This window comes from Cyphomyrmex costatus, unplaced genomic scaffold, assembly GCF_001594065.2.
Source record: "Cyphomyrmex costatus isolate MS0001 unplaced genomic scaffold, Ccosl1.0 scaffold193, whole genome shotgun sequence".
In the NCBI taxonomy this organism is placed as follows: domain Eukaryota; kingdom Metazoa; phylum Arthropoda; class Insecta; order Hymenoptera; family Formicidae; genus Cyphomyrmex; species Cyphomyrmex costatus.
Window position 1 is genome coordinate 5,254,976 of NW_017275965.1, and position 8,454 is coordinate 5,263,429.

General features: G+C 40.3%; 2 protein-coding genes across 2 annotated transcripts in view; one reads left to right on the forward strand and one right to left on the reverse strand.

The window, feature by feature from the left end:
* The window catches only part of LOC108772942 (TSC22 domain family protein 1), a 76,945-nt gene that overhangs the window by 51,764 nt on the left and 16,727 nt on the right, over positions 1-8,454 (reverse strand). The gene's annotated exons all lie outside the window — the stretch shown is intronic.
* Positions 1-8,454, forward strand: part of LOC108772945 (L-lactate dehydrogenase A chain) — a 118,612-nt gene that overhangs the window by 14,139 nt on the left and 96,019 nt on the right. The window lies entirely within an intron of this gene.

Genomic DNA, 8,454 nt, shown 5'->3' on the forward strand with positions numbered 1-8,454 from the left:
GGGAGGAGGAGGGGTGGGGAAACGAAGAAAGCAGAGGAGGTCGCGTTGAAGAGGACGGAGGAAGAACAAAGTGCAGTGCGAGGAAGACACCGCGCGAGGGAGGCAGGAGGGAGCGCAAAGGTTCTCAGGAGAAGGGAGAAGTGGCAGACCTTGAGCTGCCACGAAGCTCTGGACGTCTTCATCCTGCCTCAAGCTGTGCTCGAAGAGAGAAGTCTGCCGGTATATACGCTGTTCACCTCGACCGCGTGCACACGCGCGCAAGCCACGGACGGGGATTTCGCGCGAAATCCTTTAAATTCGTACGTAACGCGGGCCCGTTGCGCTCGAAGGACGCCGGCTTCGATTGGCGGGCAGAGGCACGCCGGCTGCCGGCGGCATCGCCAAGAAATTCGAGAAATCGAACTCTCTCCGCTATGCTCGCACGATCTCTCGCACGTTCTCACGTAAAATCCCATCCACGAATATTCGCTTCCGAGAATTTCCAACGAATATAATTTTCTCTCCATCGCTCTTACATGCATCGGAGTAAATAATTATTGCTAATTCTACGAACGATTAGTATTATTTTTTTTTTTTATCAACAATTCTGAATTTTGTATACTCAACGTATTTTATTAACAGTACGCGAAATATGTACTTCAATCATTCTAAGTAAATAAAAATCAAAAGTAGAGACAGAAGACGAGAATATTTCCTTTGAGCAGAAAAATTATTTAATAATATTAACTAGCTGTTTTCACCGCTATATAAGTCGTTCTGTCGTTCCACGTTTTGCATAAATTTTTCATCAGTCATTGACCGAAGATCAGCACTATTGCACTCTCGGCGATGTACTTTTTCATGATACCGATTACTTGCACGTAATTTTCTAATATTCCGTGACATGCACAGTTTACCAATAATAAGAAACTAGCATTAGAGATATGTTAAATCTTTCATGCTAGCATTTTTTAAAATGCAAACTTGCGGTAATTACTGTTATTTATTGAGAATTATTTGTTTATAAAGTTTTTATGAAACTTTAATAATATGGAAATATGGACTTGTCACGCAGATAAGATTACATCGATGGATCTGTGATTCCTCTACAGCCTTATCTAAAAAAGAGAGTATCTGGTTTATATTTATGTAGGAAAAATTTTATCATAATAGTTACTTTTGATATTGATTATGACGTGATAAAGTTCGTTCTCTCGAAAAAAAAAAAATTTGTATAATCATTCTGGCGTGGAAGCATACATTTTTACATTCGACACGGACTACGTATCCAAAATTAAGCGATGACGATCGCTATTATGCATCGTCACGATTTCGCAGCATTCTCGATGCAGTTTTTCATTTCGCCACCGCGTTGTGGACTTTTCCCGATAGCTCCACATTCGTCACACTGCGGCGACCCTCTGCCTCCTGTTTGTCATCGCTATAATACGGATCCTTTTCTTCCTGTTTGTCACCGAGTACATGTGCAACGCCGGGCAATCCGAGAAGGGCGTGTATCGTCTCCAGCAAGAATGTATCGCGTGCATGTAGAACGTCCCTCAAAAACGACCGATTCCAGTAGTCGTTTTCGCAAAACAATCTCGATACTAGTAATTACAAACCGTGCGCGACTTATTACAATCAGAAAAAAGTAATTTGCTTCGTAAGCATGGATGTCATCAGGAGAGAATGCACTTGCATTTCTGGGTTTTCGAGAGATAGAAGAAACTTCAATTAAGAAACGTCGTTTTAATAAACTAGTCATAATTCGTTGGCATCTCTCGTATGTTTATAAATGGATGGATAGATTAAAGGATAATATCATGTTTTGTAAAAACAATGAAAACTCAGCCTGAGAACAGAATGTACTTTTACATTTTTGGGTTTTCGAGATAAAAGAAGAAAAACTTGAAATAAAAAATCATTTCACTAAACTGATCATAATTCAATCACATCTCTTGTATCTATTCTTTATAAATAGACGTTATTATATAAAACATTAAAAGGTACCAGCTTATTTTGCGTGAAGAATCAGGAAACACGTGTTTAACATCTTCGAAATTATTGTCGCCTCGTATACTATTATGTTGCTCACGAATCAAGACATTGGCGACAAGCGTGGACCACGACGGCTCGTCGACGTTACAAAAGATCGAGCCATGGTGGGTCAACTGCGAGAGCGGATTCTCGTCTTTCACCCTGCGTGCGCACACGCGTGTACACACACACACGCGCAAGTATAGCTCAAGCCGCGTGTTCTCTTTTTTTTTCCTCTCTCCGTTCCGTAGGTCGCAGATCAGGTCGGGGCCCTTTGTGAGTCCGATATACGTCACACGACGTGGTCCGTCGGGTGGGACGTGGCGGTGTCGGAAGAGGGTGAGATTTAATGCTGTTCTCCTTCTCCCTGCCTGTAACACGCGTTCCCCCTACTATCGCTCTTCTCTCCATTTTGCTCGCTTCGCGCATCTCTCTGCGCTCGCTACACGTACGTACTCTGTGCTCTCTCGCTCCGATCCGCTTTTGTGGCAACCGTTAAATTGGCTCTTCGGGGTATGGCATCTGTCGCTAATACCCGAGGCGAGCTCACCGACCATGGACCAACACTTTCATGCTATGTGGTTTCACGACGGAGACGATTTTCGGTAGTGTCAAAGGTCGGGTGATACTAATCCGCTCTGCCTTAAAGTTCCATATGAGTATATTTAGGTGATTGTCCAATTCTTGTTATAACGCCCAACTGTTGTTGTACTATCGCGTTATTATTTACGTTACAATTGATACCATTTTTTTTAGGTTAAATTTAAATTTAAATTTCTTACTGTTTTCGTCCAAATGTCAGTTTGTGAGGATTTATAATTGATTACGTTATAGCGATGCGAATCTTTAGATCGGCATAATATAATTTTCATGTAACACGCATGATATCATAGTTTTTATCGGTATGCAAAACTTCACGTCTCATGTAATCACCGTTAATTAACATTTTCCGCTTTGCTTGTCAACGACTCGTATATCAGTTGCGTGCGAGGTCTTACATTTCGCGCCACTCGAAAACGTCGGTACGTCGGGCGAAAGAAGGGAAGGACTAATTAGTCGTCCGGAGTACGGCAGCCGAGATTTAATTACAGACGAGCAGACCGAAAGCAACCGAAGCCAGTGGTCCGTGGCGACGCATCCGGTGCTCCCTCGCACACGAGCGATTCGAGTATATGTAAATTATTGCGCGCGCGCGCGTAATCTCGCGGACGATTTTTCTTCTTATCGCGTTCGAGGAGTTCCACATTGTGTATTCAACGGGGTGGAACTGCGACGACGGCGGCACTCGGGACGCGCTTCTCTTCGCAAGTAACCGTCGCTATTTTGCTATTTAATTAACCGGCCGAATATCAATGGTAGGCATCTTAATTCCTCGGTACGTACGAGTCACGCGGACCAAAACACGGAGCTGAAAGTCAGTAGCTTGTAGCGCCAACCGCAGGCGCTATCACGATCGAGTCCCTTTTCTTTTTTCTAGAGTCCATCTCCCGACTCATCGCGGTGATTCCCCTCACGATCGTATAGCAATCATCGTTATCTCAATCTCGTTTCCACGCATGGAAACCTTTCTCTATTAAGTCCGCATTGCGGGTGAGAGGGCAGTGCGGCCGCTGGTAGGTAAAATCATCGGATAAATTACGCTCATCGCTATCCGCGATGCGTGAGCACCGGAACCTGTCGTGCAACACGAGCGTTTCGTTTTTCCCAATTTCACAGAGATTACGATCTTCCCGTCGCATCCGCTACGGCCAGGTCGAACTTTGACGCCGAGTCACAGTGGATCATTGATCGAGTCTCTCATTAGGTTTTTAGTTATTATAGACTCGTCAGGAGCATTCGATTCTCACGTAACGAGATACCGTACTCTAGCCAGATCATAGCGATATATCACAGTTTTAATCATTCTCTCTTGTCTCGATATCGATAAAAGATAAACGAATGTAGAAATCATCTTGAACGATTTGAATTGCCTCGGGATTACTTCTTTACTTTTCTTACTATGCTCGGGTATCTATTTCTGTACAGGTTAGATAATTTACTACACTTCTCATTATAGTATAAAACGAGTTGATAGCTGAATTTTTTATTTTTATCAGATAAGTTTTAGAATTTATCAGATAGATTTCAAAATAATTTTATTAGATTTACATCTAATGTTAATATTAACATTCTTTTTTTTTTTTTCAAAGAAACCAGGAATGAAAATAAATTAATTTACAAAGAATGTGGTTTTTATTGTCTCTATAGGTAAAAGTTTATTTTATCTTTATATATGACAGGATAAGTTCAGGATCAACAACATTTGTATTTTTATAAACAAAATTATTATTGAAGTAGATATTTGTATACAGAGAAGTTTTTTGCTGAAAAAACTAAAAATTATCTAGATATAGATCTGAAAATTTTGTTTAGACCATTAAAATAATTATATAGGATATTTAAATTAATTATTACTAGAATATAAACATTTTTTGTAGCATTGCTGATCATGCTTGAGATTTCAACGCAATTGTTTCAATGGTCTAATAAATTATTTTCTATATCTAGATAATTTTTAGATTCTTTAGTAAAATTTCTTCTTTCGTCTATCATCATCTAAATTTAATTTTGAACACACTTTTATTTGGCTATAATAGATTATTATCCTCTCCGTTTTCACAATTCGTCTTACAAGGATTTTGAGTTCTTCTCACGTAACCAGTGACGAGAGTGTTGGTCCGAAATTTTCTGTAGAGTATTTCGCGATCCAAGATCGAATATGCGATCGAGTGTGTAAGTGCGAGAGCAGGCCACCAGCAGAGCTTGGACCACCTCGACCGTCGGTGCAGTCGGGGTATAACCGTTTTCTCTCTTTCTCTTTCTCTCTTCCTTTGCTTCTCCCTCCTTTTGAGCATTCTCCTTCTTACGGCATCTCCCATCTCAGACCGACACCACGATCAAAAAGAGAAGCTGAGACCGGGCCAGGACCGCCGCGGAAAGAATGCGTGGGCTGGACATAATGATTTGGACTTTGTCGGCCGGTGGCACGGACGACGAGCGTTCGTGAAACTAGATTAGGATACGATTATAAATATTCAACGCTTCGAGATTACAAAAACGCCTCATATATCTATCCATCGTATAGGATAATGACAACATTCTTTCGAACGGAATAACGTTAAACGATATTTGCCAAATGAATTTGTCTATAGGCTCCTAGTTTCTTTCTCTACATTTTGTATTTATTTATCTTTGATAAAAGATAACTTTTTAAGTCGGATAATTAAGAATGCAATCGTCTGCGGATATACAGTTACGAATACGATCGTGTTCTCCGTATATGTACCTCAAGGAATCTGGAATAATTTAATTACTCAATTAAATAACTTCAGGTAATATCAAGTTCGTGCGGTTGGCGTCGATAATTTACGCCCGCCAAATGGCTTCATACGAGCTTGCCAGTCTGCGAGACGCGAGAAAATCAAGTTCTTAAGACTGCTCTTTGCTGCTTGAGTAATTGCACGGCGATTTCCCGGAGGCGAAAAACATTTGCGGCCTGTGATCAAGCGGCGATTGCGAAGATTTCCTGCGATTTACGGTCGAAACGACTGTTAATCAGAATGAGACCACCAGCGCCTGGCTTCGTGTCGGAAGGGGAGTCGCGAATTAAAGTCGCAGTCGGGGACACGATTTTATGAGCGTTGAACGTTCTCCAGAACGCGAGTCCGCTGTGGGGCGACGCGATATTAGCCTAATCGTTCGAAGTTGGCTCACCAAAATAAATTGGCTTATTTGCATGGGAATTAGGAATCCCCCGTGGACCTCAACGGGATCCTATCTACGTTACCCGGCTATCCTCGAATGTCACCGATAACGGGATTCTCTGTAAATCTGCTGTCTTCTTCTCCTGTCCATAATTTCCTGCTTCTCTTACTCTTATACCGCCGCGATTCTGAGAATGCGATCGCGATCTTACGTACTTTACAAAACTTTAAAATTAGAGTCTTCTTATCTAACCATGAAATCTCGTTTCACGGGAGATTCAAAAACGTATAGAAGAATAACTTTATTATTCTATGGTGTCGACAAATCGCCGAATATCGACTATATCGATTTTTGTGAAAAATTTGTGGTCGGATACTTCGGTGAAATATGATTAAGTAGATGCGGGTTAATTTAATTAATATTAATATTGTATTAAATCAGGTCAATTTTAATATACATATGTTATAGACGGTTACACTTTCTAAAAAAACATGTTAAGATTACAGCCACATCTTATAATAGCTTCCCAGTAAACGCCAACTAAAACTAACTTAACATTGAGTGTGAAATTATAACATCGATATTATATTACTTTTTTAGTTGATATTTACTGGGATTAGCACAATTAAGTATCACAGTTCTATTAATAGTGAAAGATATACCATATACTTTTTTTTTAAAAGAAGATTTTTTAGAAACTAGATGATTCATACTATACAAATTGATCTAAATTAATGAAAAATTGTTCCATTGATATTGAGCGATAAAATCGAGCGAGAAAATTATCAGTAGATTTCTATCGTTGTGTCGCAATTGGTGCCAAAATTATTTGCAATCAGCGTATCTGACAAGATTGTTGGACGCTAATTAAGCTCCCGGTATCACTAAAATTACCGCCGATGGGATATTACCGATATAACTCGCAACACGTGGTACACAGACATATACATGCATACTTATCCACAGCGGTCGAGACCGTACACGGGCAATTAACATAATATTACCTATAACGCAGCGTTTCTAATGGGATATTTATTGCGGTCTGGCTGCTGCGCGGGTCTTCGCGCAGATCGTGCGAACAGATCTCCTTCTTCATCGTTCCTTCGATGAACTCTCTTTTCACCGTGACCATCGTTAATTTTTATTTTCTATCCCCATATGCTACGCATGTACACGCATCCCATGACATGGCCGGGAAGAAGAGAGGAGGGGGTGCATCTGCGTTGCGTTGCGTTGCAGAGCGCGTCGGTGCGCCCGATGTTGCATTCTGGCACGAGCTCACCGTTATCCGCGTAACTAAATGACCACGTAGTCCCGCAACTGGTCGCTTCCGGCTGATACGAGAGGGAAGTCCATGTGTGTGCTGACGCACTTCTTCAGGATAACGTCAGACTCTACAGGCTCTAGGGATAACAATTTCCCATATTTATGGTCCTACAAGAAAACGGTGGTCGCGACGATTGACATTTTACTGCTGTTTTATGGCGACTGTTATCGTGCGGTGGATTTCCGAAATTAGAATGAAAGCGAGCTCGCAGTGAGAGGATGACAAGGAGGGAACTGTCAAGGATCACGAAAGGAACGGCGTAGAAAGGAAGAGATGGGAGCATGTTCTGTGCTCCACTTCCAGGAGGAACGATTGGGACACTCAAGGAGACACGTTGCCTTCGATATCTGTTCTTTACAAGTGGAAAGGAAGCTTTCTCCATCGTTGATAACGCTAACTAGACATGGAGATATGTCCCGTGATGCCCTTCGGCTTGATTAACTTTACGAGTATTTTCGAATTAAAAAGTGCTTTTGACGGCGTTATAAACACGCATTAACTTACGACGAAACGATAATGTCTCTATTACGTACGTATTCTTGACCTTCGAAATATTTTTATATTTATTTGAACGATTCAATGGTCAGGATATCTGTGGAAAATGAAATCGACACGGTGATCAGTTAGTCTTTTTACGAGCGGTCGACGCGCATGATGGACGTTGCTTATGTTACGGCAGCTGTCTCCGATATCTTAACCGGCTTTCTTCGTACATGTTTTTCGGGTGACGTGCACTGTCTAAAAAAGGATTCGTGCTGGTGTAAATGTAAACATCGAAACGACGATGTTTACCACGATAAAAATTTGACGGCATTCCATGTATATTATATACGTTATCGTGGAATGCTTACAATATTCCAAACATCTTCATTATTATTTCAGAATGATTTATCTTCTTATTGTAGAGTATCTTTAAATATAATCAATATATACAGACAGGTATTTTAATTCAAGTTTTTTTAAAGAGAAATTTCAAGTAAAAGTAAATAATTTTTTAATGAATATATTAATAATTAATAATATAACAGTTATTATAATAATGAGAAGAAAACAGGATTTAATATAATAATATGCTAAATTTTAATGAAATGTTAATAGTTAAATAATTTTTATACTACAGGAACGTTTAAAGTGATGCTATACGAATACTTTGAAGCATTCGTACTGAAACTTTAACCGGTATGTTAAGTTAGCACCCCAACTATAGTACTCAGGAGTTCTGATTAGAGTTCCCACTTCCTTTTGACGAGACGAAGAGTTCCCTATAGTTAATAACAAGAGTTCCGCTCAATAAACATTTTTTTTACATTTTTTAAAAATGGGGTGCTAACTTTTTATCGAATTTCGAGGTGGAATAGTTCTGAGCG